The 26,614-nt window shown below is 42.6% G+C and overlaps 1 protein-coding gene and 1 pseudogene across 1 annotated transcript in view; one reads left to right on the top strand and one right to left on the bottom strand.

Moving 5' to 3' along the window:
• Positions 1 to 26,614, top strand: part of LOC138078778 (deleted in malignant brain tumors 1 protein-like) — a 373,461-nt gene that overhangs the window by 61,215 nt on the left and 285,632 nt on the right.
• LOC138077991 (antigen WC1.1-like) lies at positions 1,387 to 26,136 on the bottom strand (annotated as a pseudogene).

Genomic DNA, 26,614 nt, shown 5'->3' on the forward strand with positions numbered 1-26,614 from the left:
ATTCTTTACCATCCGACCCACCACTGAGGGGCACCAGGTGGGATAAAGGGGCAAGAAATTGCAGAACAAGACAGAGGGGATCTAAAAGAAGGGATATAGACAGAAAGATCAGTAATTTTTGGCTATTTGAGTTTTATTCATGTCAATGGAGGAGTCTGATATGACTGAACTCTTAGAGGAAGAATTTCAGACCAATAAGCTTCTCTGAAAACATGTTGTTTAAAGAGTCCTTTGATCTGGTAACTGTTGAAAATGTAAATGTGATCCTGCTGTGATTCTTCAGGGTAGAGAGAGCTGTCTTGTAGGGGTGACCAAGTAAACAATACTTTTCCACAATACCCCTGACTCCTGTCCCATTCCATTGTGGACATGTGGAGAAGCTGCTGAACTAATATAAGACCTGAGAGTGCGGGCCTGAGTATGATTTGTGGCCAACCTGTTATTTAGTTGATGGCCCTGGATGATGTCCAGGGCTCCAACCTACACTCATGCTTGTAATCTCTGTAATTCTTTTTCTGTGCTGGGGATTAGAGATTCCTAGGGCTTCTCCAAGTGCAGCTCACATGGCCATTTGCCATTGGGAAGTGATGAAATAAGTGACAGAGTAAAGTGTACCCATCAAGAATGTTAAATTTTATTCCTGATTCACGGTATCCATGAAGTCAAAATAGCTGGTTACTATAATTCTGGGTGATAAAAATCATATAAAATTATGGGAGAGGAGAGGAGGACAAGACTTCCCACCTAGACTTGGCAGAGTCTCAGGATGAGCCTATTATGGATTGAGTGCTCAAAACCAGCCAGGAGCAGGTGAATAGACCTTTGGACTGTTTAGATCAGGGAGATGAGGGCAATCATTCCAAGTTATCCACGTGGCCTGTGAAGGGGCCTTTTGTGAGGGGTGGTTTTGGAGGGCTTATCATTCCAGGATCTGTCACAAAAACTAGAAAACTTCTCCGCAGAGTATTAATTATGACAAGGCAGCTAGAATGTCATGTGGGGAAAGTATTTACAGGAAATTCTTTCCTATCAGTAGTGCACTTAACATGTTAAGCTTGGAGGCCTGTCCTATGTTATTTGAGAAAACCCAGTGAAAGTCTCTAGATTTTTCTGAAACCTCACAGGCACTTACCACCCATAAATACTTTATTCTGGCAGAGTGGAGTAAGTTACAAAGCCATGAAAATGTCAGGGATTGTTTCATGGCAACTTTCAGTGTAAAACCCTGTGTCACAGGTAATGATATGATTTCTACAGAGGAAAAAAAATGCCTTTAATCATAGTTCCATGTAAAAACAATAATTATGAAGAAGACAGGATTCTCATTTATTTGAGAAACAATATTACAGAGACGTCTTTCAAGAATTTCTTGCTTCAAACATGGCGCTACATGGTGCTAAGCTCCACATCATCATATCCAGGCTCTTCTTGTCTCAGGACCAATGAGGACTCCTTCTCCTCCACCCCAGAGTCGACAGCTTCTCTCAGAGACTTCAGAGAGATGCCTGAAACAGTAAGGAGAATCTGGTTTTAGTGGTGACAAAATGACAAGACACAACCTTTGATGGAAGGATAGCAAAAGGGGCCACAAAGTATCTGAGGTGAGGGGAGCACCCAGCATTGTCTAAAAGTCTAGATTGAGCTACTTCATGCTGACTCAGCTACTCGATGCAGCATCTTCTCTGGACATTGGCAGTTGGAACGAAGATGGACCAATAATGGCAAGGAGTGGAAAAGAGATGTGCATGCCTCTTCTACACCCGGCGGGTCTGATTTCTCAAGAAGTGGAGACAGGAAATGACCTCTGTAGAGTGCCTGAGATGCCCTCTTCTGAGCACCTCAGCAACAGAACCAGCCTGACCTACAAGCTTCATGAGAACACTCTGGGTCCTCTGTCAGATGGCAGAAATGGGCAACTCAACCAAATTTCACAACTTCCTGCTCCCCAGGGACCACATCCCCACATATAAGTGGAAATCTTAGTCCTTGGGAATGGGTCTTTATCTGGCAATTGAAATGAGAGAAAATTTTTTCTTGGTTCCCATCTAGTGCTGAGATTATGATTCTCTATTTAAGGCAATTGCAGATTCTGTTTTAATAGTGAGGGCTCGTGCATGGGGATGACCCACAGAGATGTTATGGGGAGGGAGGTGGGAGGGGGGTTCATGTTTGGGAACACATGTAAGAATTAAAGATTTTAAAATTAAAAAAAATAAAAATAAATAAAAATAAAATAAAATAAAAAGAAATAGGTCACAAAAAAATAGTGAGCAATCAACTTTAAATATATGGTTACACAGATTTCTCAAAACAAGTTTTATAGCTCATAAATTTAATTTACACCTTCATTAAAAACATTTCAGATTAGTTATCACAATTTGAAAAATCCCCAAATTTATTGTCAGAACATATATTTCAATTTAGGGTATGAAAATGGGAACAAAGCCTCTGTTACTCATACAAATGTGTCTTTATCCAATTGTTGATGGACATGGACAAGAGAACACAGTATGTTCTCCTCTCAGAACAGATGAAGTAGCTCCAATATTCCAGAGATAAGGACAAGTCAATAATACCTGGTATATGTGGTGCATGCATGCTCACTCATGTTTGACTCTTTGCAGCTCCATGGACTATAGCCCACAAGGCTCTTCTGTCCACATGAGTTTCCAGGCAAGAATACTGGAGTGGGTTGCCATTTCTTTCTCCAGGGAGTCTTCCTGACTCACGGATCAAATCCAAGTCCCTTTTGTATCCTGCATTGGCAGGCAGAGTCTTTACTACTGCACCACCAGGGAAACCCAAACAAGGCTGCCCCAAGTTCTGATAGTAAAGAAACACTGACTGTTAGTGAGTCAAACTCATCTTCTCCATGATGATGAAGTCAGGCTACTGAGCTGTCAACTCACCAGTCTGGGAATACCTGGAACCACCTCTATCATCTGGGAAAAAGTTATTCTCATTCGTCCCAGGGAAGAAAGGATTTATGGGATCAACGACATCAACATCGACATCATCAACATCATCATAACCATTTCCTATGGTATTGATGTTCTGTCCTGGAGGCTCTAAAAACAGACAAGAACTTAGGTGAAAAAGCAAAATATGAGTTGGACTGATGCTCCAAGTCCCTTCTGAGGCAGAGATTCAAACAAAATACAAATATATACTGCATATTCCAGGGCTGTTAAAGGCGTGTAGTTTATCTCGTGCTCAGAAATCATTTAAACCTTCTAAAGATTCCAATATATCAGGGTCAATCATATTTTTTTAATATGGTCTCTCATATCATAAAGCATCAACAAAATCTATAATGCTATGAGTTTCAGGTACTCTTTTTGAGCATGTGGTACAGAGTTGTAATACATACTATGCACATAAAAGTGACTGGGGAGCATGAATCTGGACCAAGAGAACCCAGGTGTCTGTGTGCTCTCTGAAGCTCTGGAAGACACAGAGCTGGTGGGAGAGGGATCCTGGACATCTGTTACTCAGAGACAGGATATTCCACCATCCCAGTCACAGGACGCCTGGGTTTCAGTCCCTTCTAGTTCTTGCTTGACCTTAGGATCCCACCTCCAGAGGTTGTCCATCTTTACTAACTGGAGAAGATCCAGGAAGGCATTCTCCTTTCTCTGTGTGTGTGAGCTTGCTCAGTCATGTCTGACTCTTTGTGACCCCATGGACTGTAGCCTGCCAGGTTCCTCTGTCCATGGGATTCTCCAAGCAAGAATACTGTAGTGGTTTGCCATGCCCTCCTCCAGGGAAACTTCCCAACCCAGAGATCAAACCCTATCAAGACACAAGACACCCTCTTGTGTCTCCTGCATTAGCAGGTGGAGTCTGTATCACTGCACAACCCGGGAAGCCCATCTAGGTATAAGAGGCTACCCCAATTCCGACAACAAGAAAAACTGACTGTTAAGTGGGTCAAAACTCATCTTCTCCACACGATGAAGTCAGCTACTGAGCTGTCAACTCACTTATCTGGGAATAACGGGTGCCACCTCTGTCCTCTGGGGAAAAGTTATTCTCATTCATCCCGGGGAAGAAAGGATTTATAGGAACAGGTAACTCATTGGCATCATCATAACCATTTCCTGTCGTGTTGATATGCTGTCTCAGAGGATCTGTAAACAGACACGGACTTAGGTGGAATAGCAAAGTATGTGTTGGACTAAGTGATGCCCTAAGTCCCTTCTAATGCAGAAGTTCAAACACCTGATGAATATAGACTCTATATTCCAAGGTCGTGTCAAAGGCATGTATTTGATCTCACTGTGTTCAGAAATCATTTAAATCTTTTAACTATTTCAATGTATCAGGGTCAGTCATATTTTTCTAACACGGTTTCTCATATCGTAAAGCATCAACAAAAGCTATTATGCTATGAGTTTCAGGTACTATTTCAAGCATATAGTACAGATTTGTAACACATACTGTGCACATATCAGTGACTGGGGAGGATGAATCTGGACCGAGAGAACCCAGGTGTCTGTGGGCTCTCTGAAGCTCTGGGAGACACAGAGCTGGTGGGAGGGGGATCCTGGACATCTGTTACTCAGAGACAGGATATCCCACCATCCCAGTCACAGGATGCCTGGGTTTCAGTCCCTTCTAGACCTTGGTTGACCTTAGGATCTCACCTCCAGGGGTTGTCCATCTTTATTATCTGGAGAAGACCCAGAGAGGACATTCTCCTTTCTCCAGTTCCTTGTAAGTAAGAGTTTCTGGTAATTGGTGATTAACAGCACTGATCACTGCATATATTCCAGGGCTTATCAATAGCAATATTTTTGTCTCAATATATACAAAAATCCATGAAATAATTAGAATATCAGACTGATTCTGGATCCAACTATAGTTTCCAATGTTCTCTTTAGCCACACAATTTTGAGTTTGTCAGTTTCAGATTTTTTTTAAAATGGCCTTAAAATATTTAATGGTACATTAGATAATAATGTGCTATTAGATACATGCACGCTCAGCTGCTTCAGTCATGTCCAACTCTTTGAGACCCCTTGGACTATAGCCTGCCAGGCTCTCTGTTCATGGGGATTCTCTGGGCAAGACTAGTGGAGTCGGTTGCCCTGCCCTCCTTCAGAGGATCTTACTGACCCAAGGATCAAACCAGCATATCTTATCTCTCTGCATTGGCAGGCAGGTTCTCTACCACTAGCGCCACCTGGGAAGTGCTACGTATTCAGTCTGTAACTGGGGAGAAGTGGCTGTGAATAAAAGAGAACTAGGTATAATCTTTCCATTTCTGAGGTCATAGAGCGGGCAAGAGAGGGAAAAAGTTGTTGTGAACTAGAGAAAAGAGATCCTTCCCATCTTAATCACAGGAAGAGATCCTCAGACAAGATTCCTCCTTCACATCTCCACCATCCAAGGGAAGACCTGCTACCTGGGGCAGAGTTGGGGTCTCCATCCTCTCCATCGTCCCCTGTGTAATATGGCAGCTTAGTTGCTGAGTCATCAGACAGGTTACCTGGTAGGGAGAAAATCATCACAGAAAAATGAAAACCTTTGCCCTGTCATCGTAGGATGCCTGCTGTCATAGTTTAGAGGAAATATTGAGACTTCAGACTTGTAGAGAGAAGGCTTGGAACTCCATGTGAAGTTGGCTTAGTAAGGTTGGGTCTCTGTTGAAAGTAACACACAGCCAACTCATGATCAGAAGGGAGGGCATGGGACTTACCTTGGCTGTCCAACAGGTCCTTCTTCCCTGGTTTTATGATGTCATCAATCTCCTGGTACACGACTTCATCAACAACATCTTCAAAATCAGATACCTCTGGGAAAGTAGCATGAGTTAGAGACTGACCCTGGAGTTAATCCCTTTATCAACAGAAAAAGCCTTCAGTGCTCTCCAGCATTGCCCCTTGGGAAACCACTCTGGGCTGCTCAGGCTCCTTTCTTAGCTACATGGAACAGAACTAGATTTCTTGACTCTGATCTTGATCTCACACTCAATATCCACTGGCACTGTTCACACAGGAAGTCATAATTCTCAAGAAATTTTACATTCGACCCAGGACCAAGGATTCCATTCTTTCAAATCCTGTTGTCTACAGTAGAAAAGGTGGGATTTTATCAGATAATGAGCATGGAGACCAATGCTTGTGCACTTCCTTGATGTCGCAACAGACTCAATCCCTTTCCCACCACTTTCCAGATCATTTAGCATCTCTAAGGCCCACCTTGGTGCTTTGCTCTCCATCTGTGTAGCTGAATCCCCAGGATGATGAGGACCATGAAGAGAAGGGCTCCAAGGATGATGCAGAGGATCATGGGAAGGGAGAGGACGCCAGGGTCTGGAGCTGAGTCAAAGTGGACCATAGGGTTTTAGGAGGGTCATAAGTCCAGAGAAAACCCTCTGTCCTCATAGTGGTCCTCTTCTGAGTCTTCAAGACCATGAAGCCACCATTAAGATACAATGGGTTTGCCTGAACCCCAAGATGTGATCAACAGAGGTCTTTCCCTGAGCTATGTCAAGTGTCTTCTCATTCTGGTTCTAGAGGATTGTTACAGGATGAAAGTTGGTAAAGCTCTGGAGCACTTCAGCTGCCATTGCTCAATAGGACTGTAAACATGAGATCGTTAAGGTTTTCTGTACTGATATGGGTAGTTTTGTTAAAATATAAAGATATATAGTGCAGGTGCCTGAAAATATGGGGACTCTTCAATCACACTGCTCAGAGCAGCAGGACTACTTACTTCCATGGCTGCAGGGAACTGCTGTTCTCTCACCAGGCGAGAACGAAAAAAGGAATGGATTACTGTACTGAGTTGATCATCAGGTTATACCTATCATTATGGGCATATCATTCTCTCCCAGATCCCAGGAAATCAGATAATATCTTTTCCTGGAGCCAGAGCACAAAGCAGCAGATTATCCCAGGAAGTGCTCTGGATACAAACTCACACTCGCCCTCCACTCACTAGGGCGGACCCGAGCCCCTCACTCACCAGAGCACCTCACACCAGCATCCTCCTCGTGCTTGCAGTCGCTCTGCCCCCAGGGCTCCGCAGCACAGTCCCACAAGGAGGACTCTCGGCCCCCCGCACCGCACCTCGTCCAGCCAGATGCTCCCATTTCCAGGGCCGAATGCCGCAGCCCAGCTGCTGACACACCACCTCAGCCTCTGCCAGGCTCCAGGAGTCATCGCACACGGTGCCCCAGGAGCCGCTGTGCCAGACCTCCACCCGCCCTGAGCACTCGCTGTCTCCTCCCCTGAGTCGGAGCTTCTCTCTGTCTGAAAAGGCAGCAGCCCCTCCTGTGACTGCCCTGGTGGGAGGAAGGAGCCCCTGGGAGCCACAGGGGAGGGGACGGGGCTGACGTACCTGTGCAGGGGGCAGCAGTTGGACAGCTCTGGTGTCTCCCTCCTGTAGGAGCAATGATGAGAAGTGCTGGATGAGGGACAGCTGGAGCTGGTCTTGTCCCCAAACAAGATTATCAAAGGTCCTTGGCTCAATCCAAACAACAAGTGAAAGCAGAGGCTTCATCATCTAATGGACTGAGACATTAACTGCATCTTGACACAAGCTGAAATTTCTTTATCTCTTTGCTGTTTACCAGGTCCATATCCCACAATGAATACAAATACATGGAAACAGACAGAAACACAGCCCACCTTTTTCTAGATTCAGCCTAAATTCATCACTTAGACTGGAAAACATAAAATCACACTAACAACATTCTATGGGCTTGGGACAGACACAGAAACAGAACAGTAATTCACCTGCACATGAGATATAGGCTTCATCCTTTGAAGAGCATGAATTGTATTTCCAAGGGTCAGAAGGACACTGCCAGAGAGAGGTATCAGTTTTCTGACAACGGATTCCATCTACCCACCGGGGTCTAGAACCTTCCCTAAGAGCAACTGAAGTGTTGAGACTTCCACTGTTCCCACAGCCAAGCTGTCGGCAGATCATGGACACGGTGATGTCTTCCATGGGGCTGCGGCAGACACTGCCCCAGGTCCCGTTGTAGAAAACTTCCAGCCACCCAGCACACTGCTGGTCCTCGCTCACCATCCTGAGGGCCAGGAAATCTAAGATTGAAAGGGAGAGGAAACAGGACATAGTGAACACCCAACTCTGTGCTCTGGGTTTTCCTCTCTCCAAGAATTTATGACCCTACATCCCTGACCTAGTTGAGGAGATGTCCACTAGGTGACAAGAATGACATTCGTCTCCCTTTCATCTTAGTTTGTCTTTTTGTGTCTATTTCTACCACAATGATGTCATGGATGTGAACAGAGAGAAAGACCAATCTGGGTACCTGCAAGCTGGGGGAGCTAGATCCTGCTTCCTGGTAAAATCTAAGAAGGATCTGTGAATGGGATGTGATGTGGATACTGGGGTGGGGGGTGGGTAGGCAGAATAATGAACCCACAAATCTCTACATCATAATCTGTGGAACCTGTGAATATGTTACCTTACATTTGAAAATGGACTTTACAGATGTTATTAAGGTAAAGACTTTGGGATGGTGAGATTAAGCTGGAATATTGTGAATTAACCACCTGAGTCCAGCCTAATCACCTCATTATTCCTGGTATCCTTAGATGGATAACCTTGCAAAGCTCCAGTTGGAGGGAAAGGTAAAGAAAAATGCTCAGAAGAGACATAGTTTGCTATAGATCTGAAGAAGAAGAGGGCTCTGAGCCCAGGAAGGAGGTCGCATAGAAACCAGGAAAGGCTGGGAAGGGAGTCCTCCCTGTGCCTGCAGGAAGAACGCAGCTCTGTGAACACCAGGATGCTGGCCCACAGAGACCGTCAGCAGACTCCTAGCAAACGGAACTGAACAGAGTAAATCTGTGCTTTCATTACAGCATCAACGGGATCTCTAGACTTTACTACCACAGGGAACTGAAGAGAGAGCTCTGCTGTTGTGTGGAAACAGTAAGAAATGGCTCTGCCAGGAAACACTGCTGAGAAGAAAGAACAAGAACGTCAGCCGCTGCAGGAGGCAGTGAAAGCACCTCGTCTTCACGTCTGCTGGAAACACAGGCTCCATGGGAAGAAGCCTCCTTCTCTGGTCCTTTCAGCATCTCTCCATCAGGGCTCAGAACCCCATGCTCCAGCACCCTCCCCCATTCCCCGGCCTGTGGACAGTGTGCAGCGCGGACCTGAGCAGATGACCCCCGCGTCGTGCTTGTGTCTGCAGTCGTGCCGCCCCCAGCCCCGGGAAGGGCACCTCCACACATGGGACTCATTTCCTGTGCAGTTCAGGTCGTCCAGCCAGATGGGTCCTGATCCCGCCCCAAAGTGAGCTGACTTCATGGCATTGAGGTCGTCTCCACAGCCCAGCTGCCTGCACACCACGCGGGCATCATTCAGGTCCCAGCCGTCATCATAGATGGTGCTCCAGGAGCCCTGGTCAAGGATCTCCACTCTCCCGGCGCAGGGTCCGCCCCCGTCCACCAGGCGGAGCTGCCTGCTGTCTGAGGAGAGAGAAATGGGACAATGGGGCGGTGACGGGTGGTGAGGGGGGCGAGGCGACATGGGGTCAGAAGGGTCTTCTGTCCTGTGGGACCCTCACCTGAGCAGTAGGGGGCGCTCTCCTCTGGGGATGCTAAGGCTGCTGGTTCAGACACGGGGTGCTTGCACTGGGGTAGCACCTGGGTCTGGTTTCCTGCAGAAACAGCAATGATTAGAGGGCTGGGAGGTTGAACAACTGAAAACTGATTTCAGCTAAATAATGATCTAGTGATGGAGCCTGAGATGGGAGCTATAACATAGCAGCAAAGTTAATGTAATTTTATTCTCTATTGAGAGTTCTGTGTTTTAGAATGCCAAAATTTTTCTTTTACGCTATGCATTGCCCTACGAATGAATTACATGTGTCTTTCTGAATTATGGTTTTCTCACTGTTTATGCCCAGCAGGGGGGATTGCTGGTTCATATGCTAATTTTATCCCCAGGTTTTGAAGGACTGTGACTCAGATCCTGAACTCTTATTGCCAAATTCAGACTTAAATTGAAGAAAGTAGGGAAACTACTAGACCATTCAGGTATGACCTAAATCAAATCCCTTATGATTATACAGTGGAAGTGAGAAATAGACTCAACGCATTAGATCTAATAGACACAGTGCCTGAAGAACTATGGACAGAGGTTCATGACATTGTACAAGAGACAGGGATCAACCATCCCCAAGAAAAAGAAATGCAAAAAAGCAAAATGGCTATCTGAGGAGGCCTTACAAATAGCTGTAAAAAGAAGAGAAGCAAAAAGCAAAGGAAAAAAGGAAAGATATACCCATTTGAATTCAGAGTTCCAAAGAATAGCAAGGAGAGTCAAGAATGCCTTCCTCAGTGATCAATGCAAAGAAATAGAGGAAAACAATAGAATGGGAAAGACTAGAGATCTCTTTAAGAAAATTAGAGATACCAAGGAAATATTTCATGCAAAGATGGGCACAATCAAGGACAGAAATGGTATGGACCTAACAGAAGCAGAAGATATTAAGAAGAGGTGGCAAGAATACACAGAAGAACTATATAAAACTGATCTTCATGACCAGATAATCATGATGGCATGATCACTCACCTAGAGCCAGACATCCTGGAATGTGAAGTCAAGCGGGCCTTAAGAAGCATCACTATGAACAAAGCTAGTGGAGGCGATAGAATTCTAGTTGAGCTATTTCAAATCCTGAAAGAAGATGCTGTGAAAGTGCTGCACTCAATAAGTCAGCAAATTTGGAAAATAGCAGTGGCCACAGGACTGGAAAAGGTCAGCTTTCATTCTAATCCAAAACAAAGACAATGCCAAAGAATGCTCAAACTACCACACAGTCATACTCATCTCACACACTAGCAAAGTAATGGTCAAAATTCTCCAAGCCAGGTTTCAACAGTACATGAACCATGAATTTCCAGATGTTCAAGCTGGATGTAGAAAAGGCTGAGGAACCAGAGATCAAATTTACAACATTCATTGGGTCATCAAAAAAGCAAGAGAGTTCCAGAAAAACATCTATTTCTGCTTTATTGACTATGCCAAAGCCTTTGACTGTGTGGATCACAAGTGTGGAAAATTCTTCAAGAGATGGGAATACCAGACCACTTGATCTGTCTCTTGAGAAATCTGTATACAGGTCAAGAAGCAACAATTAGAACTGGACATGGAACAACAGACTGATTCCAAAAAGGGAAAGGAGTATATCAAGGCTGTATATTGTCACCCTGTTTATTTAACTTATTTGCAGAGTACATCTTGAGAATGTGGGGCTGGATGAAGCACAAGCTGGAATCAAGACTGCCAGGAGAAATATCAATAACCTCAGATGTGCAGATGACACCACCTTTATGGCAGACAGTGAAGAAGAACTAAAAAGCCTCTTGATGAAAGTGAAAGAGGAGAGTGAAAAAGTTGGCTTAAAGCTCAACATTCAGGAAACTAAGATCATGGCATCTGATCTCATTGCTTCATATCAAATTAATGGGGAAACAGTAGAAACAGTGGCTGACTTTATTTTCTTGGGCTCCAAAATCACTGCAGATAGTGACCTCAGCCATGAAATTAAAAGATGCTTCCTTCTTAAAATAAAAGTTATGACCAAACCAGACAGCATATTAAAAAACAGAGACATTACTTTGCCAACAAAGGTCTGTCTAGTCAAAGCTATGCTTTTTCCAGTAGTCATGTATGGATGTGAGAGTTAAACTATAAAGAAAGCTGAGCGTCAAAGAATTGATTCTTTTGAACTGTGGTGTTGGAGAAGACTCTTGAGAGTCCCTTGGACTGCAAGGAGATCCAACCAGTCCATCCTAAAGGAAATCAGTCCTGAATTTTCATTGGAAGGACTGATGTTGAAGCTGAAGCTCCAATACTTTGGCCACCTGATGTGAAGAACTGACTTATTTGAAAAGACCCTGATGCTGGGAAAGATTGAAGGCAGGAGGAAAGGGGATGACAGAGGATGAGATGGCTGGATGGCATCACTGACTCAATGGACATGAGTTTGAGCAAACTCCGGGAGTTAGTGATGGACAGGGAGGTCTGGTGTGCTGTGGTTCATGAGGTTGCAAAGAGTTGGACACGACTGAGCGACTGAAATGAACTGAACTGAACTGAACTGATATTGTTCTCCATACTGGCTGTATCAGTTTACATTTCCACCATCAGTACAAGAGGGTTCCCTTTTCTCCACATCATGTTTAGTAGTAATCATTGTAGATTTTTTTATAATTACCATTCTGACTGGTGTGAGGTAATACTTCATTGTAGTTTTGATTTGCATTTCAAGAAGGAGGGGATATATGTATACATATAACTGATTCACTCCTTGTACAGCAGAAACTAACACCATATTGTAAAGCAATTATACTCAATTAAAAAAATTATGTTACATCAGTTCGGTTCAGTTCAGTTGCTCAGTCGTGTCCGACTCTTTGTGACCCCATGAATTGCAGCACGCCAGGCCTCCCTGTTCATCACCATCTCCCAGAGTTCACTCAGACTCATGTCCATCGAGTCCATGATGCCATCCAGCCATCTCATCCTCTGTCATCCCTTTCTCCTCTTGCCCCCAATAATCTATCTCTAATTAAAAGATGCAAAATAAAATCTTTTTTGAAGGATTTCTATAATTTTCTACATCTACGTCTATCATTTTAAAAATACTTACATAAAAGAGATCTCCTGGAAAACCAAGAGGAAAAAGGAGACATTGGAAAGTATTCCGAAAGGTATTCAGCTACTAGAGTTATCTGGCAGAGAATTTAAGTAGTCGTGATTACAGTGATTATAGAATTAGTTGACAAGATATATCTTGTCAAAATGATAACAAGAAAACAAATAAAAATTCTAGAGCTGAAACTTGCTGCTACTGCTGCTGCTAAGTTGCTTCAGTCGTGTCCGACTCTGTGTGACCCCAGAGACGGCAGCCCACCAGGCTCCCCCATCCCTGGGATTCTCCAGGCAAGAACACTGGAGTGGGTTGCCATTTCCTTCTCCAGTGCATCAAAGTGAAAATTAAAAGTAAAGTCACTCAGCTGTGTCCGACTCTTAGTGACCCCATGGACTGCAGCCCACCAGGCTCCTCCGCCCATGGGATTTTCCAGGCAAGACTACTGGAGTGGGTTTCCATCGCCTTCTCCAAGAGCTGAAACTTAATAACTGAAATTAAGAACTAGAGAATGAGTGTATTGGCACATTAGATCAGCACAAGGTAGAAACAGTAAAATAGAAAATCAGAGGACAAATATTCGTCTATTTAGAATGCAGGTCACATGGTAAGTGTCCGGGTTATATTGCTGTGTAACAAAGTTTTCCAAAAATGTTAGTAGCAGTAGGAGAAAAGAAAAGAAACAAACAAAAAAACCCAACAACTTCATTTTGCTTAAGACTTCCTGGGTCAGTAACTTGAGACAGACAAACTTGGCAGTTCTGTCTTGGGATTTTCATGTGGCTGCACTTAGATGTCATCTGGAGCTGAAGTTGTCTGAGAACTTGACTGAACTGTGGTTACATAAGAAAAATCCCTGTAGTATTTTAAGGGTAAAGGGACATCATGTCTGCAATCTAATTCAGAAAGATTTTACATATTCAGGGAGAAATGGGGCAAGAGGCAAACCAAGAAGAAAAGAGAAAGACAGAAACAGACAGAGAAAGGAAGATTAAAGTGAAATACCAACACTGGGAAATCCAGGTGAAGGTCATCTGGAAAGTTTTATTATTGCAACTATTCTTGCAACTTTTCTGTAAATCGCAAATTAGGTCAAAAGAAAAAAAAATTAAAAGGTGAAAACAAGGCAGAGAAAACTCATTGCTCAGACACTTACACAGGGAAAAAAAAATACTAGTAACATTAAAAAATAAAATGCCTAGGAGACAAAACCTAGTAGAAGATGAGCAAATCTTCCGAGAGAAATTCAAGACCGAATTGAATAGAGGAATGTATGGTGTCAATGAGTTGGAAGACTCAACATTACTACAGTCAATCATCCTCAAATTAATATTTGGATTAAATCTAATCTCAGTCAAAATTCCTTAAGCTTTTTTGGTGAAAAATGATAAGCTGATTCACAAGTTTATACAAAATGCAAAGACCAAGAACAACCAATACAGTTGGCAAGACAAGCAATGAAGACTAAGTATAAAGTAATTCCTATAAATTAAAAGTTTTCAGACTTATTATAAAGTTACAATAATTAAGAAAACATGCACCGGTATACAAATGATACAATGGAACAGAGTAGAGAGTCTCAAGAAAGACTCAGACATGCATACCCTTCTGTTTATTACAAAGTGGCAGTGCAATCTGGAACAGTGTCTTTTCAGAAAGACCTGAGTCAATTGGATGTCTGTATGAACCCTGACAATTATCTTACACAGATATCCATACCAGAAGGAAAGTACAACATGCAAGAGATAAATAATTAAACTTCTATAAAATACTCTCAGAGAATGCTTTTATGGTGTAGGCAGAGTTATTACAATGCGGGAGACCTGGGTTCAGTCCCTGGGTTGGGAAGATCTCTTGGATAAGGAAATGGCAACCCACTCCAGTATTCTTGCCTGGAAAATCCCACGGATGGAGGAACCTGGTAGGCTACAGTCCATGGCGTCGCAGAGTCGGACACGACTGAGCAACATTTACTTTGTTTTAGAGTTATTTGTAAAGGGATATGAGAAGCACTAAGGGCTTCCCTGGTGGCTCAGTGGAAAAGGCTCTGTCTGCCAGCACAGGAAATGCAAGAGATTCAGATTCAGTCCCTGGACTGGAAGATCCCCTGGAGAAGGAAACGGCACACCACTCCAGTGTTCTTGCTGGGAAATCCCACGGACAAAGGAACTTGGTGGGCTACAGACCATGCAGTGGCAAAGACTGTAGCCACCGTAGCCAAATGACAGAGTGACTGAGCAAGCGACTCAAACGTTAAATAAATTAGATACAGAAGGAAACATACTGCGTGATTTTATATACACTTCAAACACTGATGAAGTATTCTACGGTAGAAGTTAGTAAGTGATTTTCACTGGAGAGGAGGGAGAGCACAGTTAAGTTATGGGGAGGCAACAATAATTCTGTGGTGCTGGGAATGTTCTCTTTGTTGACTAGGACTGGAGAACATGACTGAAGTCTACACTTATTGCTTATACATTGTTTTCTATGACCATGTGTAAATAACAGTGTTGTTTAAAAATATATTATTCCTCCTCCCCCTCCTGGGAGAGGGGTTCACGATGGGGGACACGTTTATACCTGTGGCGGATTCATGTTGATGTATGGCAAAACCAATACAATATTCTAAAGTAATTAACCTCCAATTAAAATAAATAAATTTATATTAAAAAAAAGAAATAGCTCATCTGGAATTCCATTACCTCCAAAAATATATACATACATTATTCCCCTTCATACTTTTTTCCCTGACCTGAAAAACAAATGAAGAATAAGAAGAACCATATTTCACCATAGGATGTCTGACTTTTGAAGCCAGTTTTCCCTCACTCTCTGCTCTTGGAGACATTTCACTCCAGGAGCATCCTGAGTACCAGTAGTTCTTGTCCCTCTCTCTTACCTGAGCAGATCACAGAGGCCGTGTTGCCATGGGAACAGTCAGGGACACCCAGGTCAGTCACAGGACACTCCCACAGGAAGGACTCCACCCCCAAGCAGTGAAACCGGACTGTTGAGACCTGATCACCTCCTTCCACCAAGTGTGGTCCTCCGGGGGTGGAGATGGCGACTCCACAGTCGAGCTGACGACAGACAACATTGGCATTGCCCAGACTCCAGTGGGAGGCACAGAGTGCTCTCCATCGTCCAGAAATATTCATCTCCACCTGCCCCTCACACTGAGAGGAGCCATTTGTCATGAGCCGGACTTCTGAGTATGCTGGATATGAGATGACAGGATTTCAGCAAAATCTCATGATTTCTCACCTGCACAGAGTGTGCAGGGAGGTTAAGTCCTGACATGCATCTCACCTGAACAGACAACTTGAGCAGCTCCACTGTAGTGACAAGGGCCCCCTGGACAGGGCACTCTGGGGCAGGACCAGAGCTCAGGCTCCTTCCCCTCACACCTGAACTCTTCAGCCCAGACCCGGCCATCAGACTCTCTGAAGGGCACGTGTCCCAGGACAGACACAGCCTTGCTGCATCCTAGCTCTGCACAGATAACCTGGGCAGTGGGGAGTGCAAAGTTCCTATCAGACACTGGGATCCAGTCTTGTTCGGAATGTACTTCAACTCGCCCAGAGCAAGGTCTAGCTCCTCCAGCTAGACGCACAAATCCTGAGAGAAAAACAACAAACCTAGTCAATGTTCATGGACCTTGCTTGACAATTGAAAACAATATGTCCCAGGCATCACTGTAAAAGCTTTTATTTCCTAGGACAGGGAAAAGGGAGAGAATTTGACAATTATCATCATAACTGGATTTTCATATGTAAGTCTCTGAAGATAAATCCAGAAGGATTACAGGGTCAGTTTGATGGCTGAATCCCAAGAACATATACTTTGAGATTGGTTAAAAATGTGAATTCCTTGGTCTTGGAGCCTGGACAGATCTGGCCTAAGACAAATCATTGGAACAGCTGAATACCAGGAACACATATTTTAGCATTGGTTGGAGAAGAAAATTTCTTATTAAGAAGCCTGGGGCCTACAGACCCAAGGACACTGTATAATAGTTGAGCACTTAAACTTGAATGCAGAGACATGCAGAACACAACCCACCCAGAGGGATGTGGATATGAGATTAGAGACGTATCTTCCAGACAAGGTTAGAAAGCTTTGCTGAGACTTCTGGGGGTAATATTCTGACCAGGTTTCTCTCCCAGAAGCTAGTGACTTAGGTTACGGAAAATCATGAGGCTGTATCCATGAGTCCATGCCAACTTCTAGATAGATGACAGCTCCAGTAAAGAAATGTGGATATTATAACTAATTGGCATCATATTTTTTCCAAAAGTTTGGTGACAAAAATTTCCAAGAATTTATTAGATTACCTCAGTGGAAAATAAGATGAGTCAAGAAAGTTCAGAGAGTCATAGAGAGGGGTGTTCAGTTCAGTTCAGTCGCTCAGTCATGTCCAACTCTTTGCAACCCCATGGACTGCAGCACTCCAGGCCTACCTGTCCATCACCAACTCTGGAAGCTTGCAGAAACTTATGTCCATTGAGTCGGTGATGCCATCCAACCATCTCATCCTCTGTCGTCCCCTTCTCCTCCTGCTCTCAATCTTTCCCAGCATCAGGGTCTTTTCAAATGAGTCAGCTCTTTGCATCAGGTGGATGAAGTATTGGAGTTTCAGCTCCAACATCAGTCCTTCCAATGAAAATTCAGGGCTGATTTCCTTTAGGATTGACTGGTTGAATCTCCTTGCAGTCCAAGGGACTCTCAAGAGTCTTCTCCAATACCACAGTTCAAAAGTATCAATTCTTTGGCTCTCAGCTTTCTTTACAGTCCAACTCTCACATCTATACATGACTACTGGAAAACCATAGTGGGGTCATGGTCCTGACCATCTCTCTTGAAATCCCAGCATTTGTCAATGAAGCTGGGAGAGAGGGAGTTCTCAAGGAGAGTTTCCCAAACAGCTGAGTTTGCAGATCATCTCCTATTAGAGATTTTTCTTCTGAGACAGGAGTTGTAGAAAATACAACGGGGTGACAGTAATTTATTTTAATACCACCATTGTACTAATTCTGTATTCCTATCAACAGAAAAATGTGCATTCTTCTCAAGCACACATGGCGTGTTCTCCTGGCAAGATGACATGCTAGGTACAAACAAGTTTTAACAAATTGAAGACCAGCATCATTCCAAGTATCTTTATGACCACAGTGGAGTGAAACTAAAATTCAGTGATGATAACAAAACAGGAAAATTAATGAGTACCTAAAAATTAAACAAGACACTCTTATTTGAAGATTGCCTTTTCTATTTCCAGAAACAGTGCCATTGAGAATTCGATAGGGATTGCATCAAGTCTGTACTCACTTCAAATAGCATAGATATTTAACAACTTTAATTATTCCAATCTCTGAACACAGGACGGAGAAGGCAGTGGCAACCCACTCCAGTATTCTTGCCTGGAGAATCCCAGGGGTGGCGGAGCCTGGTGGGCTGCCGTCTATGGGGTAGCACAGAGTTGGACACGACTGAAGCAATGCAGCAGCAGCAGCAGCAGCAGCAGCAGTGAACACAAGATGACTTTTCATTTATTTGCCTCTTACTTAATTTCATTCATGAATGTTTTGTAATGTTAAAAGAAGCTGGAATGATGCCAAAACAAAAATAAGAAGAAAGATGCTGCTGCTGCTGCTGCTGCTGCTAAGTCACTTCAGTCGTGTCCGACTCTGTGCAACCCCATAGATGGCAGCCCACCAGGCTCTCCCATCCCTGGGATTCTCTAGGCAAGAATACTGGGGTGGTTTGCCATTTCCTTCTCCAATGCATGAAAATGAAAAGTGAAAGTGAAGTCGCTCAGTCGTGTCCAACTATTAAGAAGAAGGATGAGGAGGAGGTAAAGGAGAAGGAAGAAAAGGATGGGAATGAGAGGAAGGAAGCAGTGAAAAAACAAGCCATAATTTGGAGAGTTCCAAGTTACAAAAGCCTCAGTATGGATAAAATATACAAATATTTGGGAAAATACTAGTTGAATAAGTTTTTTGCATATTATATCACCTTCTGTTTCTCACATCTACCACCTAATCCTACCATCAATTCTCATTTCTTCCACTTCAGACAAGCAAACACCATCTTAAAAGATATGGATGGATAGAAAAGAAAAGAAAAAATGGAAGCACCTGCTGTAGAATGGAGAGTAAGTGAGGCATGTGGCAGGTAACGTGCGATCACAGGAAGCTTTGAAACTAAAGGAGGAAGACTAAAATAAACATTTGTCAGTTGGTCATCATAGGAACACATTTTGAAGAAAATGAAGGTAACTCAAAAAAAAAAAATTTACTTCATCACGTACAAGTCCCTGGTTTCTGAGTGTGTTCTGATTCCTTATTTCTAAAGTTCTTTCCAGTAAAGGACTATCTAACAATTCTCAGTATCCAGTGAAATAAAAAGAAAAAAACTACACTAGAATTTCAAAAAACAAAAATATAACCCATACCACATTGATTGCGCTTTAAGCAATCATTAAAAACAGATTCAGAAATTACAGAAATGATTGAATTGGCTGATAAAGTCTTTAAATCACTAATACAAATACGCTTAATGAAGCATAAAAATAAACAGGGAAATGAAACTAGAAAAAAAAAAGGAACTTGTAGACCTGAAATTTATACTAACTGAAATAATTATAATTAATTTAACAGGAGATCATGAACTCCTTATTTCAAAATTCAGACTTAAATTGAAGAAAGTAGGGAAAGCCACTAGGCCAATCAGGTATTACTTAAATTAAATCGCTTATAGTTATACAAATGACAAATATTTCAAGGGACTAGATCTGATAGAGTGCCTGAAGAACTGTGGATGGATATTAGTGACATTGTACAAGAGGCAGTAATCCAAACCATCCCCAAGGGGGGAAAAAAAATGCAAAAAAGCAAAATGGCTGTCTGAGGAGGCCTTACAAATAGCTGAGTAAAAAGAGAAGCTAAAGGCACAGGTGAAAAGGAAAGATATACCCATTTGAATGCAGAGTTCCAAAGAATAGCAAGGAGAGATAAGAAAGCCTTCCTCAGGGATCAATGCAAAGAAAAAGAAGAAAACAATAGAATGGGAAAACTAGAGATCTCTTTAAGAAAATTAGAGATACCAAGGGAACTTTTCATGCAAAGATGTGCACAATCAAGGACAGAAATATTATGGACCTAACAGAAGCAGAAGAAATTAAGAGGTGGCAAGAATACACAGAAGAACTGTACAAGCCAAGTTTCAACAGTACGTGAACCGAGAAATTCCAGATGTTCAAGCTGGATTTAGAAAAGGCAAAGGAACCAGAGATCAAATTGCCAACATCTGCTGAATCATACAAAAAGCAAGACAGTTCCAGATAAAACATTTTCTTCTGCTTTATTGACTACACCAAAGCCTTTGACTGGGTGGATCACAACAAACTGTGGAAAATTCTTAAAGATATGGGAATACCAGACCACCTTATCTGCCTCCTGAGAAATCTGTATGCAGGTAAAGAAGCAACAGTTAGAACCAGACATGGAACAACAGACTTGTTCCGAATCGGGAAAGGAGTACATCAAGGCTGTATATTGTCAGGCTGTTTATTGAACTTTTACGCAGAGTACGTCATGGGAAATGCCAGGCTGGATGAAGCTTGAGCTGGAATCGAGATTGCCAGGAGAAATAGCAATAACCTCAGATATGCAGATGACACCAACCTTTTGGCAGAAAACGAATAACTAAAAAGCCTCTTGATGAAAGTGAAAGAGGACAGTTAAAAGTTTACCTTAAAACTCAACATTCAAAAAACGAAGATCGTGGCATCTGGTCCCATCGCTTCATGGCAAATTAATGGGGAAACAATGGAAACAGTGACAGACTTAATTTTCTTGGGCTCCAAAATCACTGTGACCTCAGCCATGAAATTAAAAAAGCTTGACCCTTGGAAGAAAAGCTATAACAAATCTAGACAGCATTAAAAAGCTGAGACATTACTTTGCTAACAAAGATCCATCTAATCAAAGCTATCATTTTTCCAGTAGTCACTTATGGATGTAGAGCTGGACTATAAAGAAAGCTGAGCACCGAAGAATTGATGCTTTTGAACTGTGGTGTTGGAGAAGACTCTTGAGAGTCCCTTGTACAACAAAGAGATCCAATCAGTCAGTCCTAAAGAAAATCAGTCCTGAATATTCATTGGAAGGACTGATGCTGAAGCTGAAACTCCAATACTTTGGCCACCTGTTGCAAATATCTGACTCACTGGAAAAGACTCTGATGCTGGGAAAGACTGAAGCCAGGAGGAGACAATAAGATAAGTAGTTCTGACTTTCTGTTTGAGGCAATGCTAGTCCCATGACAAGGTAAAAACATTTAACTACTGGAAAAGTGAAAGCGAAGTTGCTCAGTTGTGTCTGATTCTTTGCACCCCATGGACTGTAGCCCACCAGGCTCCTCTGTCCATGGGATTTTCCAGGCAAGAATACTGGAGTAGGTTGCCATGCCCTTCTCCAGCGGATCTTCCTGACCCAAGGGTTGAACACTGGTCTCCGGCAGTGCAAGCAGACTCTTTGCTGTCTGAGCTATCAGGGAAGCCCTGTAAAACCACATGCTGTCTATAAATATGCATGTTCAAATATAAGCACAGAAACAAATTATTAATAAAGAGGTAAATATTATAATGTGTATAATATTATACACTATGCACAAAACTGTAGTGTTTATATTAGTATCATATAAAGTAAGTGTATAGGGCAAAGAATATATTCAGAGAGAAAGAAGAAATATTTTATGATGATAAAATATTAAAGAAATTATGTAGTATCAAAATTAGTGGGCTAACATTAAAGTGATGGCTATAAGAAAATTTGGAAAACTGATGCTTCCTTGATGCCTACATTAGAATAAAAACCAAAGCTGAATGAAATAATCTAAGATTCCATTTCATGGATCTACAAAAATAACAACAAATCATAAGCAAAAAAGAGGAACAAAAACAGAACAGAAATCAATTAAATAGAAAGCAAGCATACAATAAAGAAATCAACAGAGTCAACTGGTGAATTTAATGATATGAGATATGAGCACATTTTACTCAATTTCAAAAATTTAGACAAAATAGGCCAAATCCTTGAAAAGCACAACTCACCAGAACCTGATACCAAAAAAGGGAAAATCTGATTGGTCCTATACTTGTTAAAGAAATAGATTCAATATTATAAAAACTTTCCACAAATAAAATGGCAACCTTCAATGGCCAGCCCTTCCAGAGGGCTCAGAAACGACTCCCACGTCAAGATAAAGGAAGAGAGGGCAGGGAGGAAGGGTACACAGAGGTTGCGGTGAATGTAATAGTTGCCCTGGATCATGAACCCACCCTCCCCTCCTGTAATCCTTGCATCTTCGTCCCCTCATCATTTTGTACTTCTGTACTGCAGTCCTCAGCTTGTGAAGCCATCCCAAACCTTTGTCTTGAAGCCCTTGAAGTCCACTTTTTAATTCAAACAAACTCCTGTACATTCTTCTCAAGTGATTGTTTCTACTCTGGACTTCTCCTACTTCACTTCCAACAATCCACTAAAGAGGCTGTGATTTCTCTTCCATACCTGACTCCTAAGACTGAGAGGAATAAACTCCCAGACCTCAATTCCACTGAGAAAACTGAACAGATGTGCTATTCTATTCTTATCTCTGGTGCATCACCACCACTTTGATTTACCTTCACATTATTAAAACATGTCTGGCTGGTGCACTGGGATGACCCAGGGAGATGATATGAGGAGGGTGGTGGGAGGGAGGTTCAGGGTTGGGAACTCATGTACACCTGTGGCAGATTCATGTCAATGTAGGGCAAAACCAATACACTATTGTAAAGTAAAAAAAATAAAATAATACAATTAATTAATTAATTTTTAAAAGAATTTAAAAAATATAAATAAAACATGTCTGAAAATAGAGAAAAGACAGATGAGTGGGAGGAAACTGGTGACAAAGACATTAGTAGAAGTAAGCTGGAATTGTCCATAAATGTATGAGAGCCAAAGTTAGAGCAATAGTGGTCAGGGAGTACAAACCACAATCAAGGTTTAATTGCCAGACTACTCACAAATCCTCTTATTTTAAAATGCATCTTAACTGGAATTAATATCAAGACATCAATTTTCTTAAAACAATCACTAGAAGCTCCAGCAGCACACAGTCCATTTTAACTTAGATGCTGATTTATCAAAATAAAGCAGAGCCTCCTGTAGTGTCTCCAGAAGTTTATCTTCAGACGAAACCATGACTAGGACATTGTGCTAATAAGGAATGCCACTTGAAATGTTGAAAAACATTAAGGCTTTCTTAAAGCAAAAATTTATAACCGAAAATCAAATCTCCTTGAAAATAATTGTTTTTGAGGGTAATACTGTAAAAAAGAAGGTGAATGAAAACTTTTGAGGGGATGAACAGGTTTATGGCATGGGTGTTGCAATGATTTCACAGATGTATACTGATTTCCGAACTTATCATATTGAAAACATTAAATATGTACAGATTTTGTATGTCATTAATGCCTGGATAAAGTATTTTCTAACCAGAGATCAAATTGCCAGCATGCGCTGGATCATGGAAAAAGCAAGAGAGTTCCAGAAAAACATCTATTTCTGCTTTATTGACTATGCCAAAGCCTTTGACTGTGTGGATCACAATAAACTGTGGACAATTCTGAGAGAGATGGGAATACCATACCACCTGACCTGCCTCTTGAGAAACCTGTATGCAGGTCAGGAAGCAACATTAGGACTGGACATGGAGCAACAGACTGGTTCCAAATAGGAAAAGGGGTACGTCAAGGCAGTATATTGTCACCCTGCTTATTTAACTTGTATGCAGAGTACATCATGAGAAACGCTGGGCTGGAAGAAACACAAGCTTGAATCAAGATTGCCATGAGAAATATCAGTAACCTCAGATATGCAGATAACACCACCCTTATGGCAGAAAGTGAAGAGGAACTAAAAAGCCTCTTGATGAAAGTGAAAGAGGAGAGTGAAAAAGTTGGCTTAAAGCTCAACATTCAGAAAATGAAGATCATGGCATCCAGTCCCATCACTCCATGGCAAATAGATGGGGAAACAGTAGAAACAGTGTCAGACTTTATTTTCTTGGGCTCCAAAATCACTGCAGATGGTGACTGCAGCCATGAAATTAAAAGACGCTTACTCTTTGGAAGAAAAGTTATGACCAACCTAGATGGCATATTCAAAAGCAGAGACATTACTTTGCCGACTAAGGTCCGTCTAGTCAAGGCTATGGTTTTTCCTGTGGTCATGTATGGATGTGAGAGTTGGACTGTGAAGAAGGCCGAGCATCAAAGAATTGATGCTTTTGAACTGTGGTGTTGGAAAAGACTCTTGCAAGTCCCTTGGACCGCAAGGAGATCCAACCAGTCCATCCTGAAAGAGATCAGCCCTGGGATTACTTTGGAAGGAATGATGCTGAAGCTGAAACTCCAGTACTTTGTCCACCTCATGCAAAGAGTTGAGTCATTGGAAAAGACTCTGATGCTGGGAGGGATTGGGGGCAGGAGGAGAAGGGGACAACAGAGGATGAGATGGCTGGATGGCATCACTGACTCGATGGATGTGAGTCTGAGTGAACTCCGGGAGTTGGTGATGGACAGGGAGGCCTGGCATGCTGCACTTCATGGGGTCGCAAAGAGTCAGACACGACTGAATGACTGAACTGAACTGAACTGAACTGAACTGAATGCCTGCATAAAGTATTTTCTAAAAAGAAAATAACTGTTTTCTTAAGGGTCTCAACTAGTATCATCAAAAATCTGCTGAAGGTGGGATTGGAAAAGATCACCTTTCCATCAATCCTTTCCTGAGACTCAACCACCTCCCTCGGAGAATTCACTGTGATTTCTGACTTTTCCTCTAATCCAGTTGCTCTTATGGATAATGTCCTGGCCGTCTCATCCACCATTGTGATAACAACTGAGATGTTCTTAGTTCCTGAGACCACCCATTCACACTCCAGTTTCACTGCTGTCTTTACTGCCTCCAATTTGGCACAAGTCAGTTACATTTAGACAGCACTGAACACTTCTTATGAGTCACTTCAGGTTCTTTTAGCCTCACTGCCTTAGCACTTGCTTTGTTTCAGCTACTGTGGTATAAATTTCAAAGCTTCATATTTTTCTGCAGCTTCAACATACCCACAAAAGGATATGAGCTCCCCACCCAGGTGAGCAGGTGCACCAGTGTGATGAGACTATCCCCTGCCAGAAGTCCCCCTTCTTGCCACCCCTGACTGACTGTGACCTAGTGACATTCAAACACACCAGTGAAATCCCCTCGTGTCTTTTCCCTTGTGTAACTGCATCTTGACCCACAGTACTGTCACTAGTCCCTGGATCTTCACGCCCCATTTTGGTTAAGACTGCTAGGTTGAGCTTGTTCTATTGGAATCTCCCCATGTACCGACCTGATGGTACTCTGTCTTTTTCATAGGACAGATAATAATTCCTAGGAACATGAATACAATACGAGTTGCTTGCCAGCATCTCTCCTATATACCACCCTGTAGCTGCACTTCTCAAACTATCCTAAAAAAGAACAAAAAGCAACTACCATGATGAAATTAACTCAGACAGGTCCAACCCAGAAGTTGGTCTGGAGCCATTACTGTTCAAGTCCAAGCAATTCCTTCTGCTCCTTTGAGCACACAATGCTCTAGAAATCATGTGGGACTAGAGTCTTCACCCAAGTAGACTCTAAAGGCTGTGATCCATATTCTCACATAGTTATTCTGGGAATCAAACCAAAGCTTTTTCTGCTGGGGACCCCCACCCAGACCAGGCAGGACTCACCTGAGCAGACTGCTCCAGCATCCCAGTCATGAATGAAACCATCATCGCTAAAGTCTCTAATACTAGAATATTGACATTCAGTGAGAGCTGACTCTGTTCCCCTGCATAAAATATAGTAAAACCAAATGGGGCCAGCTGCTTGTCCAAAGTAAGCACCTCGAGGAGCCTCAACAGCAGCTCCACACCTCAGCTGTCTGCACACCACAGCTGCCTGCTCCAAGCCCCAATCATAATCATTCACTGTGCCCCATTCTCCTTGGTGCTTCACTTCTACTCTCCCCTCGCAGTGGTGGGTTCCATCCTTCAGCCTCAGCTCCGGAGCTGTAAGAGAGACACAGACACAGGACACGGGAGAGATTTTAGGAGACAAGGCAATGGTATAAATATTTTTTAAATGAGCTGAGAGGGAAAATTCCTTATATATAGTATTTGTTGACTTCTGTGATACACATATTCCCACCGCAGCCAACTCTAGGCTCCCAATGTGCCATTGCTGAACATGGAGCAGCAAGGAAGGCACCAGGTTTTTTTTCACAAGCCTGTAGAACCAGCTCTAGGGACACCACTGAGGACAGGCCTTCAGAGACTCTGGATGCTGCCCTCCCTGTAGATGTGCCCAAGGCTACTAGGACCCAGTTTCCCCATCACCTCAGTTACAGCTCATGGCCCAGGATCCAAGGAGGAATCCTCCCTCTCCTTCCCTGTCCATAGGGAGCACCTCATCCAGCTCAGGAACAGAGGGCTGGGGTAACAGGCTGTAAAGTGTCCCGGTTATTCCTGCCACCTGGTGTTCATGTCCTTGTGTAATCCCCACACTTGTGTGTATCTAGTAACATGAGTCTAACAAATGGAATTTGGCAAAAGTGATGAGATTTCACTTAAGAGATTAGGATTCAAGATGACTCTGGAGTTTTCTGAAAATCTGCTTCCCGGGTTATTATCCAAAGTTTGGGTAGAATAAAATCCCCTGCTTTTCTCCTTAACAAAATTGTTAATTGATTTTTCATCAACATGCTTAACACTGGTGATTAGGAAAGTATACTACATTTCAATTATAAAATAAAATAATTGTAGGATTTAAATTTTCTATGTTATCCCTGGAATATCCTATGTTTTGTAATTCCATCAATACAATGGACTTC

The sequence above is a fragment of the Capricornis sumatraensis genome, chromosome 4 (genome assembly GCF_032405125.1).
Source record: "Capricornis sumatraensis isolate serow.1 chromosome 4, serow.2, whole genome shotgun sequence".
Taxonomy (NCBI): Eukaryota; Metazoa; Chordata; class Mammalia; order Artiodactyla; family Bovidae; genus Capricornis; species Capricornis sumatraensis.